This window comes from Neoarius graeffei, chromosome 16 (genome assembly GCF_027579695.1).
Source record: "Neoarius graeffei isolate fNeoGra1 chromosome 16, fNeoGra1.pri, whole genome shotgun sequence".
NCBI classification, from domain to species: Eukaryota; Metazoa; Chordata; class Actinopteri; order Siluriformes; family Ariidae; genus Neoarius; species Neoarius graeffei.
This window is the reverse complement of record NC_083584.1, coordinates 66,780,430-66,804,990: the sequence shown is the minus strand read 5'-3', so window position 1 is coordinate 66,804,990 and position 24,561 is coordinate 66,780,430. Positions and strand designations below refer to the sequence as shown.

General features: G+C 41.9%; 1 protein-coding gene across 1 annotated transcript in view; it reads left to right on the top strand.

Annotated features, from left to right (window-relative positions):
• igsf11 (immunoglobulin superfamily member 11) overlaps positions 1–24,561 on the top strand; it is a 157,055-nt gene that overhangs the window by 40,666 nt on the left and 91,828 nt on the right. The gene's annotated exons all lie outside the window — the stretch shown is intronic.

Here is a 24,561-nt window from a genome sequence, read left to right as displayed (position 1 = left end):
GATCAGAAATCCTATTTTGTCCTGTTAATCTACTCAGGCTTCTGGCAAAATATGTGAATAAGGGGTCAAACATGTCGTCATAAAATAAAGTCCATTTAAGGGACCTGATAAAGCAATTCAATTGCTTCCTTCTTGGTTAGAAACACCTAACTCACTAAAATGAAAACAAAATATATACTGTATATATAATTCAGACTTAATTACGTAATAAAAAAGAGGAAAAATCAGATTGTTCGTATATTGCAAACATTTTAATTCAGAAAATGAAATACTATGACCTGTTTATAAATAAACTAAATGGCTTAAAACGTAAATTAGATTTTTTTTTTTACTTCCATTATTTTGCTAAAAATATTCAGTTGCACTCCTACAGCATCCAAATTAGTAACATCACTAATCAGAAATAAAAGCTAGCAGCTGATGGTTAGCATTATATGGCTGAACACTAGCTTTCCATTTTTATTAGCCTGATTAGCATTTTTAAGTGAATGTCTACTTTAACCCTGCTGTGAGGTAATGTGATGAGCCAAATTTGTGCCAGTTCACTGTGGAGCTTCGGTCATTCATCATTCAGCTGTCAGAGTTAGCATCAAGGTGACTCACTCACATCAGACATACTTGTGCTACATCAGGACCTACACATGTGGGTATTTGCTATATTTTAATACACACCAGACGTCCATGCCATGTTAATTTCCAGAGATATAACCCAGGGGTTTAGTTGTATCCCAGGAATTTGATTTGATCTGGAATGAAATCATTGTGTTCATTGCAGGGAGAGTAGCTACCTCTGATTAGCTGTGGAGCTAATCAAATTTGATTAGCCTGGAGCTCACTCACAAACAGAGTAGTATAAAACAGGTTTAAGAAGCACTGCTGACTTTTCCACTGTGGATCTTTAAAGGAGAAATCAAGCAAGACGCAATTTCGCACCTCGGGTGCACCTGTTAATTCCACGTTAACACTTCTGAAGTTAGTGTATACACATACACAGGTTTTCCCACATATTTTCCCTTCATACATACACATCAGTGTGAGTGTAGCAGAGTACTCATTAACCGCAGATCACAAGGGATACCTTGCCAGGAAGTACAGGACCAGAAAAATTATTCATTTTCTCTCACTCACACACACTTTCCACAAATAACATCATAAGGAATGCTAAAGTCATGGGGTGGCCATCTTGAACAAGCTGTGTTTCAAATAATACACTATGCACTTTATCAAGTATACTGTGTAGTGACTACAAAGCACCAGATTTGTTTTTATAATTTTCTACTTGTTACCTCGCCCGGGACTGAGTCCACCAGGGGGCGAGATATTGTTTTCAGTGTTTGTTTGTTTGTTACTGATTTTACGGGAAAATGGCTGGACCAATCTTCATGAAATTTTCAGGATAGATAGGCGTTGGTCTCAAATAGAACCTACAACATTTTGAGGCTCATCCAGTCAAGGTCAAGGTTACCAAAAAGGCCAAAATCGTTTTTTCGCGGCGTCTTCCTTCATATTTATTCAGATGTGTTCTGATTGGCTGAGAGCAGTATGGTGTGTGAATGAGAATCAGAATCAGAACCATGTTTATGGGCCAAGATTTTGACACACAAGGTCAAAATCAAGGTCAAGGTCACCAAAAAGGTCAAAATCATTTGTTGTGATACCTTACTTCATATTCATTCAGATGTGTTCTGATTGGCTGAGAGCAGTATGGTGTGTTCTGATTGGCTGAGAGCAGTATGGTGTGTGAATGAGAATCAGAATCAGAACCATGTTTATGGGCCAAGATTTTGACACACAAGGTCAAAATCAAGGTCAAGGTCACCAAAAAGGTCAAAATCATTTGTTGTGATACCTTACTTCATATTCATTCAGATGTGTTCTGATTGGCTGAGAGCAGTATGGTGTGTTCTGATTGGCTGAGAGCAGTATGGTGTGTGAATGAGAATCAGAATCAGAACCATGTTTATGGGCCAAGATTTTGACACACAAGGTCAAAATCAAGGTCAAGGTCACCAAAAAGGTCAAAATCATTTTTTCGTGATACCTTACTTCATATTTATTCAGATGTGTTCTGATTGGCTGAGAGCAGTATGGTGTGTTCTGATTGGCTGAGAGCAGTATGGTGTGTGAATGAGAATCAGAATCAGAACCATGTTTATGGGCCAAGATTTTGACACACAAGGTCAAAATCAAGGTCAAGGTCACCAAAAAGGTCAAAATCATTTTTTCGTGATACCTTACTTCATATTTATTCAGATGTGTTCTGATTGGCTGAGAGCAGTATGGTGTGTTCTGATTGGCTGAGAGCAGTATGGTGTGTGAATGAGAATCAGAATCAGAACCATGTTTATGGGCCAAGATTTTGACACACAAGGTCAAAATCAAGGTCAAGGTCACCAAAAAGGTCAAAATCATTTTTTCGTGATACCTTACTTCATATTTATTCAGATGTGTTCTGATTGGCTGAGAGCAGTATGGTGTGTTCTGATTGGCTGAGAGCAGTATGGTGTGTGAATGAGAATCAGAATCAGAACCATGTTATGGACCAAGATTTTGACACACAAGGTCAAAATCAAGGTCAAGGTCACCAAAAAGGTCAAAATCGTTTGTTGTGATACCTTACTTCATATTCATTCAGATGTGTTCTGATTGGCTGAGAGCAGTATGGTGTGTTCTGATTGGCTGAGAGCAGTATGGTGTGCGAATGAGAATCAGAATCAGAACCATGTTTATGGGCCAAGATTTTGACACACAAGGTCAAAATCAAGGTCAAGGTCACCAAAAAGGTCAAAATCGTTTTTTCGTGATACCTTACTTCATATTCATTCAGATGTGTTCTGATTGGCTGAGAGCAGTATGGTGTGCGAATGAGAATCAGAATCATGTTTGTTGACCAAGTATGTTCAAACACAAGGTCAAAATCAAGGTCACCAAAAAGGTCAAAATCATTTTTTCGCAATATCTTCCTTCATATTCATTATAAGTGCTACCAGGCAAGGTGTATTTTGCCTGGCAACACTTTTGATTTATTTACTTATTTTTGATGCAGCACTGTCTCAAATCAAAGGCTAATATTTTGTGCTGAATCAAAATGACAGATTATCTCGCAATAATTGCCTTTTCAGAACAACCACAACATATCCTCATAGTTTCAAGATAACTAAATATCCTTGTTTTTAATGTAGGTATTAACTAGCTATTTAATAACCATGACTGTTCTTGTCATGCTAGCAAGCATATTTAATGATAAGCTATGACTAGCTAGCTCACATTAGCATTCCGTTCATTATTCATGTTAAAAATATAATGTATATATTTCACTCAAGGATGTGAGAATTTATATTTCACTAAAATAAATAGCAACCTGGGTGTTAGAATGTGAGACTGCTAACAGATTTGTGAACTAACATTAAAACTAATACTGTCGCTAGCTAGCTAATAGCTGCATAAAATGATTAGTTGCTAGCTTTTTATCTACCGGTAACTTGCTAGTTAGCTATAGCTATAGCTTATTTAATACCTCACATAATGTTTTATTTGAACAGACTGAAAAAAATACATAGACAGCTAGCTTTATTTATTTATATATGTAATGGTAGCTAGCTTGGTTAATAGCAAGCTAATCCAATGTAGATGACTTGAACACATACTGTGGTGGCAGTTTTGAGTTGCTAACTTATTTCTTAGCTTGCTAGTCAGCTAAATGGCTTATTTAATATCCTCATTTAATACTTACATAACAACCAAGCTAGCTAGCGATTTATTTCCAAGAACTTTCCAGTGTAATGCTAGCCAGTCTGTATGCTTTTTAATAAACACTTTTTTTATGCAGTTGTTAGTGAGCTAGCTATTAGTTTTAATCCTAGTTTACAGATTTATTAGCAAATCTCACACACTTTAACACTCAGGTTGCTATTTATTATATTTAGTTTTATTCACTCATATACTGTATATTTCATGTTAGCATCGCATCACTGTTAGCTTTCTCTCTCTTTCTCATCATCACTGCTGTGTGATGGTGTGTGTTAGCGCTATGGCACAGGGTTAAACGCAGGGGAGAGGGAACTAGGCCGAGAATAGAAATAAAGGAGGAGAGGAAGAATGAATAAAGGTGGAGAAGATGAGCAAATGAGAGTGTGTCGCTCTGTGGTGATTTTAAAATGTGTACTAGTGCATTATGGGTAGGACAACATCTCCTCAGCCGTCCCATCGGGGACATTCTCTCTCTCTCTCTCTCTCTCTGTGTTAGCCTGAAGCACTAAAACACTACAGTATCTTCTGCCTTGTTTGAAGTGACTTGTTAATTTCTGTGATATATTTATGTTTGAGTTTTTACAAGATGGTGTTTTTTCTAACAACGAGAGGCATAACGGAAAATACAGGATAAGAATCGGCGACTCTGCATATGTAATTGCTAGTTTTTAATAGTTAACAGAAATAATTGGATAACTAGCTTGCAAGCTAGTTCACGCTGAATAATACATCGCGATTACTAGCAGCTAACTTACTAGCAGCCTAACCATCTCATCTCATTATCTCTAGCCGCTTTATCCTTCTACAGGGTCACAGGCAAGCTGGAGCCTATCCCAGCTGACTACGGGCGAAAGGCGGGGTACACCCTGGACAAGTCGCCAGGTCATCACAGGGCTGACACATAGACACAGACAACCATTCACACCTACGGTCAATTTAGAGTCACCAGTTAACCTAACCTGCATGTCTTTGGACTGTGGGGGAAACCGGAGCACCCGGAGGAAACCCACGCGGACACGGGGAGAACATGCAAACTCCACACAGAAAGGCCCTCGCCGGACCCGGGTTTCGAACCCAGGACCTTCTTGCTGTGAGGCGACAGCGCTAACCACTACACCACCGTGCCGCCTAGCAGCCTAACCATTTTTTGATAATACATATGGATTATTAGACAACACATGGGCAGGCTAGTCATTAGTAGATAGTAAATAGTAAATATTAGATGAAGTTAGCTATTGGTAAATAATGCATCTGTATTTTTCATTTTGTCTGCAGTAATTTGTGTCAGGCTTGTAGTACTCGAGTCCAGGACTCGGACTTGAATCCGACTCGTGCCTTAATTTTAAGGACTTGTGACTCGAGCACTGATGACTCAGACTTGGACTCAGACTCATGCGTTAACTGCATTAGGATTCAGACAATGGAGACGGGGACTCGGATTTTTTCTTTATTTTTTGTAACATGCCATAATAATTTGGCCTAAGATATTTATATCTACTTTCATTTTTGTACTAATGTCATGTAAAAATGTCACACCTGCACGCCTTAGCGCGTGCATCAGACAGACTCTCGGGCGCGCTCCGGACAGCGCGCGTGCCAAGCAGACTCTCGCGCGCACCATAAATGACTCGCAAAATTGTTTTTTCGCGATGTCTTCCTTCATATTTATTCAGATGTGTTCTGATTGGCTGAGAGCAGTATGGTGTGTGAATGAGAATCAGAATCAGAACCATGTTTATGGGCTAAGATTTTGACACACAAGGTCAAAATCAAGGTCAAGGTCACCAAAAAGGTCAAAATCATTTGTTGTGATACCTTACTTCATATTCATTCAGATGTGTTCTGATTGGCTGAGAGCAGTATGGTGTGTTCTGATTGGCTGAGAGCAGTATGGTGTGCGAATGAGAATCAGAATCAGAACCATGTTTATGGGCCAAGATTTTGACACACAAGGTCAAAATCAAGGTCAAGGTCACCAAAAAGGTCAAAATTGTTTTTTCATGATTTCATGATCATAAATGACTCGCACCTGCACAGGATTAAGGCACAATCAGCATGCCGATATAAAAACAGTGAAAACACACTTACTTTGCGAAGTATTGCGCTGCATTGCTGACACATTACCGAGCTTTATTTCCTTGTTTGGTTTCCTGATCCCTGATTTCCTGTTTCTTGTCTTTGATTCTGCCGAGTCTACGATAGTCTGTTTATGCCTCGCTTGACCTATTGTCTGTTTCACCATTTTATGATTTTGCCTGCCATTCTGGATTGTTTACCGTCTTCACTTGTATTAATAAACACACCTTTTGCACTTACATCCGTCTCCCAACCATCTCTGACAGAATACTTCACACTCCCTGACAAAGAGAAGCACATTCACCTGTTCATACATCATGTTCAGGAACAAACTAATGTTAATGGCGCTAAAACAGCCACCGTCAAATGGTGCAGTTGGAGTGCTGGACTCGACTCAGATCAATAGTGGACTTGACTCGAATATTTTTTTTAGTGACTTGGACTTGATTCAGACTTGAACACCGGGGACTCGAGACTGGACTCAGACTTGAGGTTTAGTGGCTCGACTACAACACTGATTTGTGTCGCAACTAACCCAAATTTAGCTGTGTGAAAGACATTAAAAACTAAAAAGGCTAACTTTTTTCTTTAAGAAAAATAACTGCATGTTAGCTTCAGGTTATGCTGTTTAAATGAGCCTTAAAAGCTACAAAACAAGAGAGAGCTAGGAAGCAAGCTAGCACAAAACTATCGAGCCAAGTTAGCACAAACTTAGCTCAATAGCAAAATCTCAACCAGTGCTACAGCCTTAGCAAGCCAGCAAGTAACTATTTCTCGTACGTAGTCGATGTAAAATTGCTTATTCACCACAACATTGCGATATAACATCTGTTCAGACAGACCACAAATAATCATTCGCGCCTTTAATGCTAGCTCTTTTAGCTTAATCATGTATGACTGCACTTGCAGTCTGCGTGTGTGTGTGTGTGTGTGTGTGTGTGTGAGCGAGCTTGACGGGACGTGACAGAGAAAATCTGTTCTTTGCCTGTCTCCATTTCACAGTTGAGTGACAGCTGCCACGCCTGAGTCGTGACAGGATTGTAGCGAGCTCAAAAAGGTCATGTGATTGATCACGTGACTCCGTTCCACAATACATTTAATGTCCTGATAGTGTGTGTGCGGACCAGATTCACTTTTGCGTGCACTTAACAATGTAAAAGTCACACTGTTTATCTTTCTTAGCTATAATAAGGGCATGTTAACATCCCCACACATCATCATATTGATGCAAACAAGTTAAAGGTTTCAACGTTTGTGATTTCGTTGAGTGAACACATTGTCGCTTGTTTACATGTTTTACCTCGCGACGACGCTATTTTAGCTCAGAGCAGCTGCAGCATCTCAAAAGTGTGGCTGAGACACTGGGTCGGTGCTTAACACCAAAAAATGTCGGTGTAAAGAGGGCAAGGAGGGGGCAAATAACTCCTCACTCCTGTAATGTGTGTGTGTGCGCGCTATTCCAGGCCCAGTTTTGAGTTTCATCTTATATGTTTGAATACCAAGGAGGACGCAACCGTCTCCAGGGCCAGCTAAATCAGATGTGTGTGTGTGTGTGTGTGTGTGTGTGAGGTGTATTGCAAGAGCCTGTGGTTATTTTCAGACACTCATATTTGAGTCAGTATCTTCCAAATTTGTTACTCGTCCTCAAGTTAGCATGAATCTAAATCATCATACTGTATGCTGTGTTTAAAGATTAGCCTGCTAGCTAGTTATGTAATCATTCAGCTAAATAGCAAGCTAGCTAGACTGTGCATTATTTTATTTAAATAAAATAAAAAACCCACAGCAAACAAAGTGAGCTAGTCATTAATAAATGATGCATACTAATGATTAGATAGCTATCTAACGTGAGATAATGATTAATATCAGTTATTAGTAGCTATCAAATATTGATTAGCCTAGATTGTAAATACAGCTGTATGTCAGCATCTTGCAAACTATATCTGTAGCTGTGTCTCAACAAATGTTCGCAAGTGTAAGTGCGGAAATGTTTGAATTGTGACACAGTGTGTGTGCATACATGTCAACCTTTGGTCAATCAAACCTGTATAACCAACCTCCAAAATCCGTATTTCCCTTATAAAATCCGTATAAGATGCAAATTAAAATAATTTACCTAAAATTTGAATGATAATTAACAATGATATATCCCAGTTACTTTTTATTCAATATTAATAACAATAAACCTTCAGAATGAATACAAAGCTCCAATGTTTGACAAAAACACAAAGTGTTATCAGCGTAGTTACGAAGGAAATACTTCGTTGTTTGGAGACAGGTTTCACCGAGCGGCTATTATGCGCGAGACTTCATATTAGCCACAAAGTCAGGAAAACCTGTTCGTAAAATTACGTTATAATGACCAAATACAATGAAAAGTATTTTTCCAGTCTCACCTGTGAAAGGTAATCCCATGTGATCTCGTTTGGACGGTAAACCTGTTGGTACAGTTAAACGCAGCACATGAATGAGGCATCTTTATTCTCGGGCGAGGATGACGTATGATTCTACGCAGAAGCCGGCGTCTATGACTTCATGGTTGGCGGGATTCTCGCAGTGCGGTGTGCGCATGATCAAAAGTGGAATGAAGTCTCGCTACCACAAGATAATGCGCGATTTCATAAGACTCTTTACTGGCTGTCTGTGGTGTACAGTACGTTTATCATCGTGGGAATTGATTATAGCTCTAAATAAATATTGAAATTTTTTTTAAAGAATCCGTATAACTTTATTTATACGCCCGTATACGACGTTTATTGAATCAAATCCGTATAAAATACGGACATTCCGTATAGGTTGACATGTATGTGTGTGCAATGATATTCCTTATTAAAACAGATTTTTTTTTTTATTACAAAGTTATCTGGCTATCTCTTGTATGAGCTACAACCACGATGACTGTGGTGCTCAGGGTTGTCATGGCTACACAGAAAATGTTGGCCAATACTGTCTTTAACAATTAATGTGTATTATATATAAAAATACAAGCCTGCTAGCTAGTTATCTAATAAATACTGTGTTTTATCTAATAAAGGCGCACATGCTAGCTAGCATGAAGGCTAATGTTCTGGTTCACTGCTTACTTGCTGCCAGCTTAATTGTTTGGTGTTTACTGAGGGAAGGGCTGAAAATAAAACATGTTTTGCTCATTGCTAGCTTCCATGCAGTGACTGTATGTCATCATCATCATCTCAAGATTAGCCTGCTAAACCTATTAAAAATACTGTCATTCTTTTTTTTTTTTTTTAATTGCAATGTTGTCTAGCTATTTCTTGCTACTAGCTGCACCCATGATGTCTGTGGTGCTCATGGTTGCCATGGCTACACAGAAAATGTTGGCTAATCTTCTACCAGCTGCTCCTGTAAATTTGGGGTCACCATAGCAGATCTGTTCCGCATAGGTTTGAGACCAGATGCCCTTCCTGACACAGCCCTTCCCAATCTATCCAGGCTTGGGACTAAGTATGCACTGTCTTGTACAAACCCAGTGGCTGGGTATTTTATGTAATCTGCATGACTTTAAGGGAAACTGGAGCACCCAGAGGGAACCCATGCAAACATGAGGACGAGAACATGAAAACTCCACACAGAAAGGCCCTCGTCGGCCGTGAGGTTCGAACCCGGAACCTTCTTGCTGTGAGGCGACAGTGCTAGCCATTACACCACCATGCCACCCCAAAAAAATGTTGGCTAATGCTGTCTTTAATAATTAATATTTAACATATGCCCCGTACAGACCCATGTGTGCGTTCTTTATAAAACCATTGGAAAAAGTCACGTGACTGGGCAGAAGATTTTTGAATCCAGTCCAGAAAAAGCCGTATATGGCCCCAGACCAGTTTCCCTCACTTCCGCCGTTTTCATTTTGCTCTGAATTGTCTCATCTCATCTCATTATCTCTAGCCGCTTTATCCTTCTACAGGGTCGCAGGCAAGCTGGAGCCTATCCCAGCTGACTACGGGCGAAAGGCGGGGTACACCCTGGACAAGTCGCCAGGTCATCACAGGGCTGACACATAGACACAGACAACCATTCACACTCACATTCACACCTACGCTCAATTTAGAGTCACCAGTTAACCTAACCTGCATGTCTTTGGACTGTGGGGGAAACCGGAGCACCCGGAGGAAACCCACGCGGACACGGGGAGAACATGCAAACTCCACACAGAAAGGCCCCCGCCGGACCCGGGGCTCGAACCCAGGACCTTCTTGCTGTGAGGCGACAGCGCTAACCACTACACCACCGTGCCACCCGCTCTGAATTGTTACTGTGAAAAATGAACAACACAACTGAGCACAGTGAAAGTGAATTTTATTATCCAGGTGATTTATCAGACACAGACCGAATTGAACAAGCTGAAATTGTCGAAGGAAATGAAAAAAGTTACTTTCGAGCGAAGAAATTAACTTGTTAATAAACGGACAACAACAAGAAAACACCATAAAAAAATTAAGTATGACATAAACGTTTTAAAGTCAGTTGTATTTTACAGAAATCACACTCTTATTTCAAACTTGTGCAAAGGTGATTCAGCATATAAATGGCTTGCTGTCAATCAAATAAAAATTGATTGGTTCGTTTTTCGCACACCGTTGTTCACTGTTTTCCACTGTGTATGTCAGTTAAAAAAGGTCATATGATAAAACGCGTCACTGAGTTAGGTTGGGCCGGACGGGAAAATATTTGCCTCTTGGTCATTTGTATGACCTCAAGCCGTCTGACCCTCCCACTCAATCAATACGTGCATAGTATTTTATATATAAAAAGAGTAGCCTGCAAGCTAGGTATCTAACAATAACAATCTACAGTATTATCAATTAATGACTAGCCTTATAGCTAGATAAATACTGTGCATCATCTACAGTGGTGCTTGAAAGTTTGTGACCCCTTTAGAATTTTCTATATTTCTGCATAAATATGACCTAAAACATCATCAGATTTTCACACAAGTCCTAAAAGTAGATAAAGAGAACCCAGTTAAACAAATGAGACAAAAATATTATACTTGGCCATTTATTTATTGAGGAAAATGATCCAAGCTCACATATCTGTGAGTGGCAAAAGTATGTGAACCTTTGCTTTCAGTATTTGGTGTGACCCCCTTGTGCAGGAATAACTGCAACTAAACGTTTCCAGTAACTGTTGGTCAGTCCTGCACACTGGCTTGGAGGAATTTTAGCCCATTCCTCCGTACAGAACAGCTTCAACTCTGGGATGTTGGTGAGTTTTCTCACATGAACTGCTCGCTTCAGGTCCTTCCACAACATTTCCATTGAATTAAGGTCAGGACTTTGACTTGGCCATTCCAAAACATTAACTTTATTCTTCTTTAACCATTCTTTGGTAGAACAACTTGTGTGCTTAGGGTTGTTGTCTTGCTGCATGACCCACCTTCTCTTGAGATTCAGTTCATGGACAGATTTCCTGACATTTTCCTTTAGAATTAGCTGGTATAATTCAGAATTCATTGTTCCATCAATGATGGCAAGCCATCCTGGCCCAGATGCAGCAAAACAGGCCCAAACTGTGATACTACCACCACCATGTTCCACAGATGGGATCAGGTTCTTATGCTGGAATGCAGTGTTTTCCTTTCTTCAAACATAACGCTTCTCATTTAAACCAAAAAAGTTCTATTTTGGTCTCATCCATCCACAAAACATTTTTCCAATAGCCTTCTGGCTTGTCCACATGATCTTGAGCAAACTGCAGACGAGCAGCAATTTTTTTTTGGAGAGCAGTGGCTTTCTCGTTGCAACCCTGCCATGCACACCATTGTTGTTCAGTGTTCTCCTGATGGTGGACTCATGAACATTAACCATTGTGAGAGAGGCCTTCAGTTGCTTAGAAATTACCCTGGGGTCCTTTGTGACCTCGCCGACTATTACACACCTTGCTCTTGGAGTGATCCTTGTTGGTCGTCCACTCCTGGGGAGGGTAACAGTGGTCTTGAATTTCCTCCATTTGTACACAATCTGTCTAACTGTGGATTGGTGGAGTCCAAACTCTTTAGAGATGGTTTTATAACCTTTTCCAGCCTGATGAGCATCAACAACGCTTTTTCTGAGGTCCTCAGAAATCTCCTTTGTTCGTGCCATGATACACTTCCACAAACATGTGTTGTGAAGATCAGACATTGATAGATCCTTGTTCTTTAAATAAAACAGGGTGCCCACTTACACCTGATTTCCATCCCATTGATTATATATATAATTATAATATTATAATATATAAGTATAATATTTTGTCTCATTTGTTTAACTGGGTTCTCTTTATCTACTTTTAGGACTTGTGTGAAAATCTGATGATGTGTAGATCATATTTATCTCCATAAATATGACCTACACATCATCAGATTTTCACAGTGGTGAAAACTTGAAAGTTTGTGAACCCTTCAGAATGTTCTATATTTCTCCAAATATAGAACACTCTAAAGGGTTCACAGACTTTCAAGCACCACTGTTATAAAGGTGAGCATGCTAGCTAGCATGAAGGCTAATGTTTTAGTTCACTGTTTACTGAGGGAAGGGCCGAAAAAACAAACAAACATGTTTTTACTCACTGCTACATGTTGCTACCTTCCATGTATAGACTGTATGTCATCATCTTGCTACCTCGGTGTGTGTGTGTGTGTGTATTATTCCAGACCCCAGTATAATGTTTCCTCTTTGTAACATTAGCATACCGAGGAGGACACATACTAAATTCGATGTCTCCAGACACTGTGAGTGTTTGAAAGACATGCAAGGAACCATGCTGCTATTTCTGACAAGATTACGTGCTCGGGTTCGCCATTTGCTTTTGCCTAAACAGTTTACGTTTTCCCTCAGTATATTTCAGTTTTATCAGAGATAATGGACAGGCTGATTTATGAGTGTTAACAGTTGGTTTTAATCATTGTTTGAGTGAATTGAGTTGGAGTCATGTTTCCTTCAGGAGAAAGTTCTTGAAACACCTGTTCATCCCTGCTTGAGTTCTAAAGTGCCTCTGTGTAATGCGCTATACTGGCTGAGGAACCCAACTTGGTGTTTAGACTAATTATAGCAAGCTAATTTTGTGTTGCGAAAATGGTTTTGTTGGTTAGTGAGTTAACTTTGCTTTGTTTATCATTCAGTTATTCAGTTGATATGATGACTTGGCTCAACTAAGTGAACTATGCTGTCCTTTGGTACCCATACCAAATTGTTTCACATTCTTGTCCAGGCACCACATGAGACAGAACTTGTGGGCAGAGCTCAAATAGTGCAGATCACTGGTTGGTCAGAATTGTCCAGATAAACATCGGTGAAATAGCTTATCATCAGAACATTTTGTTTCTAAACATCTGGTTGTTGCAACCTACGTAGCTAGCTGATGTTAGTGAGTTAGCATTACAGTAGTATATGGGTCCGTCTCAGAAACTGGTCTCTCATTTGGGACATTATGGTCAAAAAATAAATTTTCAAATTTTACTTTTTTTTTTTGCATTTACTCAATGTTTCTTTTGTCATGTTTAATAAGAATAAAGATAGCATCTTGCTTTATCTGGCCTCCACTGTGGAATTATTTTTTTATTACAATTCAAATGCTTTTGTAAAATTGATTTACATATAAAATAACTACATCATGAAGAATTAAAGCCCCTCCTTCACAGATGAGTGAAAATATTGAATACATTTCCTCTTTTTGATTGCTTGGGTTAAAAATGCCAAGTTATGATGACTGAATTGATTATTCACTTAAATATGAATAATATGATACCTTTTGGGTATTTGATATGGCGGAATAGAACAATAGGACACAATGGAAAAAGAGCAATTCCAGCGTTATGGACGTGACACTTGAACTCAAAATGGCAACAAATGACCCAGTGCATGTTTTATTGTCTCCCAGTATTTAAACAGGTGTTGCATATTTTAAGGCTGTACCATACTGGAGAAGTGATAGAACAAGAACAATTCCCATAGTACATCTAGGGCATGCCAGAAAATGCCAATAAAAGATGCATTATGGATGTGACAGAAAAAGTATCACTTTTCTTGGGTGACTGTACATTTTTATCAAACTCTGTGAAACTGTAAACCTAATGTCAAAATGGAGATGTCCATTTGATAGAGGGGTCCAAGGTGAATATTAAAAAATCTTTGTTTAAAATATTTTGTATTTCATGCAGAGTTTCGGAAGGAAAAGTCAGCGTTATGGATGTGACGAAATTCCGTTATGGATGTGACGCGTCTGAAATAGACATGGCATATGTTTAGAAAATCAGCAATTTAACCACCATAACTCTTTGAAAAACTCTCTAAATATCAGCTAAAACTATCAAAGTTCTTAAATAATATTTAGGATGGCTATTGTTTTGCTGTTTTGTGGATTTTAGCATACATTTCTGTGGCTTGTGGAAATAATATAGAATTGTACATGATCAAAGTTGATTTTAGCTTGGGTTTTACATTATAAGAAAGAAAGACTGACAGTGACATATTAGGTTGGTTACAAATTGGTTCAACTTATTCACATCTGTAAAATACAGGCCTAGGCGATATCTCTGGGAGTGGTTTTGATGTATTACATGTTGCTTTATTTTTGCATGGTGAGGTTGACATTTACATGGAATTGCCCAAAATCAAGAACACACCGGAAAGATGAGAATAACGGCGGTGGTAAAAGAACAGCGACTGTACCGGCTGAAGGTCGTGTGGGTCTCTGCTGCGGCGCGCGAGCAACGGAACATCACTACCGCACCGGACGGAGCGCGAGGTGGGGGCGGGGCAAAATGACTGGCCGTAGATTCTATCAAAAGTTCGATCTAAATTGACCATGGTTGCAAAATATTGGCCAAAAATACGCAAACACTACGAAATATGAAAGTAAGATGAAAAAGAAGCATTCTATTGCCTTATACTGCAAGACTAAAACAAAATAAAACTGTCAAAACTCACCTTTTCAGTGATAACGCCCGAACAGATCACCCGCGTAACAGAAAGACTGCAAATGGAAGCACGATCAACTAAATTCCATTCTACACATGCAAATTGTTAATGTGTGTCCTTCCCTGCACACAAATAACATGCTACGGTAAAAAATAGACCACAACTCATTTTATAGCTCAGAAATTCATACAAGACCAGCTACCATCGTAACATATTCTGTAAGAAACATATTCTATACCTAACTTTCAGCTTTCGTTTTAAAAAACAAAATCACATATTTATAACTAAATTTTTATATGGCATAGTGATTTTAAGTTACTACTTTTGGTGAGGTAGTGACCTCGACCCTGAGGCTTTCCGTTTGGATCAAAACACACGATCGTATTGGTTTTGGGTTTGTGGAAAATGGAGTTACAATGGTGATCAAATATTTTGCATGATGTTTTATTACGGTTATGATTATTCTGTGAGTGCACCGATCCTTAGGTGTATAAAGTTACAACTTAAAATACAATTAGTGATAACTGTAGACTTTTCAGTGACTACAACCTTTTTAAGGGAATGCGATGTAGTCGGCCATTTATCATGTCCCAGATCAAGCTGCCATTTTTCCACAAATTTGCAGAATTTTTGCCAAATTCTGAATAGAGTATTCACATCAAAGATTTAGTTTTATCTGTATTATTTCTTTCATCATTTTATTTCAAATTAAAACAGACATCACCATTCAAAACCGTATAGTTTATTGACAGTGAGTATATTTAGTGGGGTACCCCCACAGTACCCAGTTTCTAAGACAGACTCATATACTAACGGTGCAGCTTCAGTTCTCCACAACCAGCTAGCTGGCTAAGTACATGTAGGTTATACATTTATCATATGCAGTACATATGTCAAAAATGTACCATAAATATTTATATGGACAAGAGTGTTTTACTAGGAACAACACCACTCGTATTTTTCATCCGAGCTCCATATGGGACATGGAGAACCAAAACCGTGACATAAATCTCTATATGTCACTCTTGAGGAAATCGATGAATTGTTTTGATAAATTTTGGTACTTTTTGTTTGTGAATGTATCTATATAATAAAACAAAAATCACATGTTGGCTTGAAGATATGAAGTTTATCTTCTCCTGTTGGAAAAACTTGCGTTTTTCATATGAAATACATTGCAGATCTGAGTGACATATTTAAATAATATTGGCTGCCATTGAGTGGTCTATCAGATATATTCCATTCAGCTAGCATGATATTGAATGAGTGAAAGATGAGTAGCTGAATGGAATATATCTAATATACCATGAAAAAGCCAGCCAATATTATTATTATTATTATACATGCACACTTTCTTCATAACCGCATTCTCAAAGGCAAACGTTAGCTTAACCACAAATTGGCACTGTCAGCGTGGCAGTGAAGTCACCTTCCAGCCGGTGTAGCGTTCACCAGTAGTGTTAGCAAATACTAATAAAGCAGCAAAGTCAGTGCTATCGAGAGCAAGTAACAGGCTAACAACCAAGAAACTTAGATTTCGGTCTCAGGACTTCTCTTCCACGCACACTTGCCACAGTATTTTTCACTTAGACTTAAGTATTCATTTCCCTCTGTAATTTACTGAGTTTCTTTTAAAATCAACATCAACAACTACTCACAATGGAGTGACCTGGCAGCCAACATTCTCTCTAAATCTTCTGTTTTTAACTAAGCAAACCTCGCAGCCATGTCTATTTACAAATTGTCACAGTCGCTCACTAGTACAGAAGTTTTACATTTCTGATGTCTCTTTTCCAGTTTTTCGATGTCCATTGGTATGTTTTTCTCTTGTAAATATGGGTGAAGAATATATAATGAAGTTTTGGTAGTCTTTCGAGTGTTCAGCACGTCTTTAGTTTCAGTTTTCAGTTTATTTATTTAGTGCTTAATTATAGCATAGCTAATCCTAGCAGTAGCACTGGATTAGCCTTGCCTTTCTCTTTGCTGGTGGACAAAGAAATGGTTCTGCGCATGCGCAGCAGAAATGTTTCTTGTCAGAGCTGATGCGAATATCTAGTGTGTGACAACGTGTGATATTGTTACAATATTGCACGCTCATTCTTCATTGGGTAGAGTGGCGTAATACACGTAGGATAAGTGATATGCTAACAATATTGCATGTTATCAAACCAAATGAATGAAACCCGCTAGAAGGGAATAGAACACGTGTTTATTCCATGGAAAAAGTGTCATGTATGTATAATAATTCCCGATATTTCACTTCAGTGATGTCACTCCCAGTGTTTTCCTGCTGACTAGACATGCGTTGTCAAAATGGCAAACTGGTGCAAATATATTTTTCGAAACATTTTGAAATACATTCACCACTTGAAGATAAACTTCATATCTTCATGCAATTGTGTAATATCTTCTTTATTTCCAAAGGTTGCCTTGAAAAGGTGGTCCACAAAATGTTTCTCACTGTACACTTTTCTGATGATGAGCTTCAGAATCTTCAAGATTGCAAACTCGTTCACTGTCCTCATACCTTTACCTTTTTTTCTTTTTCCTTTTTTCTCAAAGCAGGTAGGCAAGTAAACGTGATATTCTTGTTAGTTTGCTGACAGGATACAGGTAAAGGCTATGATCTCTCAGTTGCCATGTCAGTCAAATAAATATATCCTGTTGAAATAGGTGAGTCTTTATTTATGTTTTGTGACCAAAGGTATCAGAATCTAAATACAACTGTCTAAATAAAATTTGAGCTACATACACCAAATAAAACACTTCTGGATATGCTGATATAGGAAAATAATCAACTTCACGAGTGATTTGACTAAAGTTCTATGGTTCACTACTGTATGTGCTTCTGCATCTCTAAAGTGGTTTGATGGATTAGCAAGCTTTTCCTTGCTAATCTGGCTTTTCCTGCCTGTGTGGTTTGAGTTTGCAAGATAACATAGTGGTTTGTGGTTTATTTGGTTAGCAAAACTTCACTTTATTCATGTTTTGAACAGTTAACCTCGCAATTGTGTCTTAATAAACTGGCAAGCTTTCATTATGAAAGTATTTCAATGAATTTGCAAGCTAATATTCTGCTTTGTTTAATTCGTACTACATACAAGTCAAACAAGTGGGTAACAAGCTAACATTTTGCATGACTAAGCAGTTTATGTGTATTAGCAAAGCTAGCATTTGGGTCACCAATTAGTTTGACCAGTTATCTACAGAACTTTGCATTAGTAAAATAGTTTGAAGGATTAACAAATGAAACTTGTTGGAAAAATAACTCAGAAAGAAATCATACTCCGCATGGTTGCCATGGTGAATGGTGTCGATAAGCTGGATGATACATCACTCAGCACAGATGAAACATCAATTGATTACGTGTCACATTTGAGACGTTCGCCTTGTTCATCTTTGTCTGAGCCAGAGCGAACGCCTCGTCCAGATAAATAGTCTGCTTGGCTTTGCCTTCGATTGCCTTCTTTTCACATCGTGTTTCTGAGTTTTATTTTTCTCCTCAGTGAATGTGACAGATCTGACTCATCGGCTGATGTTCGTCTTCACGCTGCATATTAACATTGAGCTCTCTGTCTCACATGTGCACCGATTAAACACACCAAAGTGCAACTTTTCACAGGAGCGAGCGTGAAATCTCACAGATAAAAGTGACACCAAATCTAAATTCAGAGCCTCTGTCTCGCTTCTGATCTGCAAATGTATCAGAGATGAGGAAAACCAATTCAAGAAACAATGTGAAAGCCATCAATAAGGCATGTTTATCACTCAGTAGTCATGCTAAGCTAATTATAAATTACTATATAGCTATTATTGTACACTATAGTGCCCTTAGTTTGAGAAATCTTTCAGATGCTAAAAGAAACCTTTATTAGTGTTTATTTCTACTGTATAAATGTTTGTACACCTATGATAATGTTTCAGGAGAAAATGTTTGCATTGCACTTCCTTTTGACCGAAACAACTTGGCAAATACATTTTTTTCTAGCTAAAGTGGTTGGATGAATAAGCAAGCTAAGATTCATGGTAACATCTTGCTTTGATAAATTAACAAGACAACATTTTATTAAGTGGATTGATGAATCAAAGAGCAAGCTAACATCAATAAATAAGGTTGCTTTGCTGAGTTAGCAAGGTTTTTTTTATTTCTAAAGTTTTGACAGATTAGCAAGGCAAAGTTTTATTACTAAAGCACTAAAATTGATTAGCAAGCTAACATTCCATTAAATGCTTTGACAAGTTAGCAAAGGAACTATTGCTAAAGTGGCTTAATTGCTTAAAGCACAATCATTCTGTTGCAAAAATGCTTCAATGGGTTAGCAAGCTAACATTCATTATTAAAATGTGTTGGTGTGTTAGTGAGATTGACGAGGCAGTTTTTTTTGGTGTCATCAATTAGCAAGCTAATGTTTCATTATTGAAGTGCTTTCATTCGTTTGCCATGTAGAGTTTTTAAGTGTTAGTGAACTACCTGAAACTTGCTAAAATGACTTCTATAATGAAGTAACTTGTTTTATACAAATAAGATATCTTGATAACTTATTTTGTAACTTTGCATTCGAGTTTTTGATGGATTAGCAAGCTAACTTTTCATTTTGAAGCAAGAGGTCACTGTTACTAAAGTGGTACCGAAGATAATTTACTTTGTGTGGCAGTTCGTAGCGGAGGAGCACAGAAAGACGGCAGGCCAGAATTAAGTTCCACAAAATTAATTTTATTTCGGACTTTTCAGACTCAAAATAACTCTCCAGCTATGCACGCGCACACACACCACCACTCGTCTGATTGGGGAGAGAACTCCCTTCCTCTGCTCTCTCTCTCTCCTTATATAGGGCGTGGTCACTGGGGAAGACACACAAACACAGATTAACCAACATCCAACATCAGGTGCAGTGATTCTGCCACTTACCTTCCCTGACTCCGCCCTCCGGTCACAGACCGACGCTTGACCATGCCCCTGCTGCCACATGCCCCCACCGCCCAACTCAGGCCGGGCAGCCGTCTGGCCTGCAGCCGACTCCCCCCCCCCCCCCCCCCCCCCTTGACGGGAGAGGAAGTCTGCCACGACCATCTGCGCCCATGGCCAGTGGACCACCTTGAAATTAAAGGGCTGGAGTGCCAGATACCAACGGGTGATCCGTGCACTGGCATCCTTCATGCGGTGGAGCCACTGGAGGGGCGTGTGGTCCAAACAGAGGATGAAAGGGCACCCCAGGAGGTAGTAGCGGAAGGCGAGGACCGCCCACTTGATCGCCAGGCACTCCTTTTTGATGGTGCTGTAGCGCCCCTCACGCACCGACAGCTTCCTGCTTATGTACAGCACGGGGCGGTCCTCCCCCTCCACCTCCTGGGACAGAACGGCCCCCAGCCCTCTGTCCGACGCATCCATCTGCAACGTAAAGGGGAGAGAAAAGTCAGGGGAGTGTAACAGTGGCCCCCCGCACAGTGCAGCCTTCACCTCAGAGAAAGCCTGCTGGCATTGCTCCGTCCACTGGACTGGATCTGGTGCCCCCTTTTTAGTCAGATCAGTCAGCGGGCTGGTGACATCCGAATAATTAGGTATAAACCTACAATAGTAGCCAGCCAGCCCCAGGAACTGTCTCACCCCCTTTTTTGTCTTGGGCCTCGGGCAGGCCGCAATTGCTGCTGTCTTGTTAATTTGGGGATGCACCTGCCCGTTGCCCAAGCGGAAGCCCAGATACCGTACTTCCACCCGCCCAATCGCACACTTCTTTGGGTTGGCTGTGAGACCCGCCCGCCTCAGCGACCTAAGGACGGCCCTCAGGTGTTGTAGGTGCCGCGGCCAGTCATTACTATAAATAATGATGTCATCGAGGTACGCGGCTGCACAGGTGGCATGGGGGTGAAGGACCCTATCCATCAGTCGCTGGAACATAGCGGGTGCCCCAAACAGCCCAAAAGGAAGTGTGACAAACTGGTGTAAGCCAAACCGTGTGGAAAAGGCCGTTGTTTCTCGGGATAATGGAGTCAAGGGGATCTGTCAATAACCCTTTGTCAAATCCAGTGTTGAGTAAAAGCGAGCCGTGCTTAGTTATCAAGCAACTAATCAATACGAGGCATTGGGTACGCATCGAATTTAGACACCACATTGACTTTTCTATAGTCTACACAGAACCGGACTGACCCGTCGGTCTTGGGTACCAAGACCACCGGGCTGCTCCAGTCACTGTGGGAGTTCTCGACGATGCCCATTTCGAGCATGGCCTCGAGTTCTTCCCGAACCACTTTTTTCTTGTGTTCGGGTAGCCTGTAAGGGCGGCTGCGCACTACCACCCCTGGGGCGTCTCAATGTGGTGCTCTATGAGGTCGGTGCGGCCAGGCAGGGGTGAGAACACGTCCGAAAACTTGGTCTGCAACTGGGCAACCTCCGTGAGTTGGGTCGGGGAGAGGTGGTCTCCACAGGGGACCGACCGGAGAGGTACGCGATGCCAATGTTCCCTTTTGAACCTCCGGCCCCAGCTCCGCCTTCTCCAGAACCACCGACACCAACGCCATGGGGACCTCCTCATTCCAGAGTTTGAGCAGATTGAGGTGGTAAACCTGTAGCGCCCCACCCCTGTCCGTTCGCCTCACCTCGTAGTCGACATCCCCAACTCGCCGTGTGACCTCAAAGGGTCCTTGCCACTTGGCGATCAATTTGGAGCTGGATGTGGGCAACAGTACGAGTACTTTATCTCCCAGTGCGAACTCCCTAAGGCACGTACCCCTGTCATACAGGTGGGTTTGCCGTTCTTGGGCCTGCCGCAGATTCTCCTGGGTTAGGTGTGTGAGTGTGTGGAGTTTTGCACACAGGTCCATAACGTATTGAATTTCATTTTTACTGGGTGAAAGTCCCTCCTCCCAATTTTCTTGTAGCACATCTAGAATGCCGTGCGGCTTACGCCCATATAGTAATTCAAACGGGGAGAACCCCGTGGAGGCTTGGGGGACCTCTCACACTGCAGATAACAAGGGTTTGAGCCATTTATCCCAATTCCGTGCGGCCTCACTTACGAATTTTTTAACTATATTCTTGAGGGTGCGATTGAACCGTTCAACTAAACTGTCCGTTTGTGGGTGATAAACGCTGGTGCGGATCGGCTTAATTCCTAATAACCCATACAGTTCGTTCAGTGTATGTGACATAAACGAGGTGCCTTGGTCAGTCAGAATCTCTTTCGGGATTCCAACTCGGGAGATGACGTGGAAGAGCGCTTCCGCAATATTGCGTGCTGAGATATTGCGAAGAGGCACTGCTTCCGGGTATCGTGTTGCATAGTCCACCAGAACTAAAATAAAGCAGTACCCTCGTGTTGACCGATCTAATGGCCCAACGAGATCCATCCCAATTCTTTCGAACGGGGCCTCGATTAATGGGAGAGGGCGCAAAGGCACTTTTGGAATGGCCGCTGGATTTACTAACTGGCATTCACGGCACGCCGTACACCACCTATGGACATTGCTGCGAATCCCTGGCCAATAGAACCGGGCCATTAGTCGGGCTAGTGTCTTATCCTGCCCTAAGTGTCCAGCCATGGGATTAAAGTGAGCCGCCTGGAATACCAATTCCCGGCGGCTCTTTGGAATCTAAAGCTGCTTGACTTGCTCTTTAGTCTGAGTGTCCTGCGTCACTCGGTATAACCTATCCTTCGTAATAGAAAAATAGGGGAAGGATGGGGTGGCGTTTGGCTGGAGCGTTTGACCATCCATTATTCTCACTTCGTCAAACGCATGCCACAGAGACTCTAATGGAAAATCCGCGAGGGATTCCCTGAGAGAGGGAGGAGGAGCCTGCTGCTCCTCACTCTGACGTGGAGATGACGTAGACGGCTCTGTGACAGCTGCTCCCACCAATGCGACACCAGGACCTCCCCCTGCTGAACTACGGCAGGACCCACTCTTCACTAGATGGCTCATTAACTCCCCGAATCCTGGCCAATCAGTCCCCAAAATTATCGAGTGGGTGAGGCAAAGATTAACCGCCGCCTTTACTCTAAATTTTTCCCCTCGGAAAAGAATGTGGACTGACACTAAAGGGTAGCTGTGAACATCCCCGTGCACACACAACACCTTCACCCCCTGTGCTCCCCCCTATGCCTCGTCTTGCACCAGGCTTTGGTGAATTGAGGTCTGATTACAGCCAGAGTCCACCAAAGCCTGATATGTATCCCCTTGGATACTCACCGGAATGCGATACACTCCGGCCCGATCGGGGGTGGCTCCTGGTGCGTCGGGGATCCGAACCACCGCGCCCACTTCCATCGCCGAGCACTGCTGTTGGAGGTGGCCCAGCTCCCCGCATCACCAGCAAACTGGCCCGGGCTTCCTCTCTGCACCGGCGCTCTGGGGCTCACTCACCTGGTGGGGGGAAGAGACAGACACAGAAGGGAAAAATGGGAGGGCACCGGGGGTGAAATGGGCCGGCTGGGGTGGGGCCGGCCCCCACCTCTGCAGTGGGGGAATGGGGCGAGGACGAGACACAGAAGGAGAGAGGGGGAGAGAGAGAAGAGGGAAGAAGAGGATGTCCGCTGTCCTGCCGTTGGAACAGCCGCCAAATGGTCCTCCGCCAACTCGATGGCCTGATCCAGCGACGCCGGGCGGTGGCACTGGACCCACTCCGCGGTCCCGTCTGGTAGGCGGGCAATGAACTGCTCCAGTACCACCTGATCGATGATCCCCTCGGCATCGCGGTTGTCGGCCCTCAGCCACCGCCAGCAGGTGTCCCAGAGCTGCTGGCCAAACACAAACGGCCGGCCGACTTCCTCCAGATGCAGAGCGCGGAAGCGCTGTCGCTGCTGTTCAGGGGTGCACCCCACCTGCTGGAGGACGGCCCGGCAAAGGTCCGCGTAGACCAGCCGGCGGTTGGCGGGGAGCTGTAGCGAGGCCAGCTGTGCCTTGCCCATTAGCAGGGGGAGGAGGTGTGCCGCACGCTGTTCCACCGGTCAGCCCGAGGTCTCTGCTGCCTGCTCGAAGAGCACGAGGAAGGCCTCGGGGTCGTCATGCGGGCCCATCTTAGTTAGGATGAGGGGAGAAGGGCCCCCGGCGGTGGAGGTGGTGGACCCCGCCGACGCTAGGAGGTGCCAGAACGCGTGGACCAGGTCTGCGAAGGGGGAGGACTCCATGGGGCTGTTCTTTCCTGTGCTCGGATCCCGGGTTTCAGCACCACTGTGGCAGTTCGTAGGGGAGGAGCACAGAAAGACGGCAGGCCAGAATTAAGTTCCACAAAAACTCTTATTTCGGACTTTTCAGACTCAAAATAACTCTCCAGCTATGCACGCGCGCACACACACACCAGTTGTCTGGTTGGGGAGAGAGCTCCCTTCCTCTGCTCTCTCCCTCCTTATATAGGGTGCGGTCACTGGGGAAGACACACAAACACAGATTAACCAACATCAGGTGCAGTGATTCTGCCACTTACCTTCCCTGACTCCGCCCTCTGGTCACAGACCGACGCTTGACCAAGCCCTCGCTGCCACACTTTGATTTTAAAAAAATAGTTTGGCAAGCTACAGTGGTGCTTGAAAGTTTGTGAACCCTTTAGAATTTTCTATATTTCTGCATAAATATGACCCAAAACATCATCAGATTTTCACACAAGTCCTAAAAGTAGATAAAGAGAACCCAGTTAAACAAATGATACAAAAATATTATATTTGGTCATTTATTTATTGAGGAAAATGATCCAATATTACATATCTGTGAGTGGCAAAAGTATGTGAACCCTTGCTTTCAGTATCTGGTGTGACCCCCCTTGTGCAGCAATAACTGTGACTAAATGTTTCCGGTAACTGTTGATCAGTCCTGCACACTGGCTTGGAGG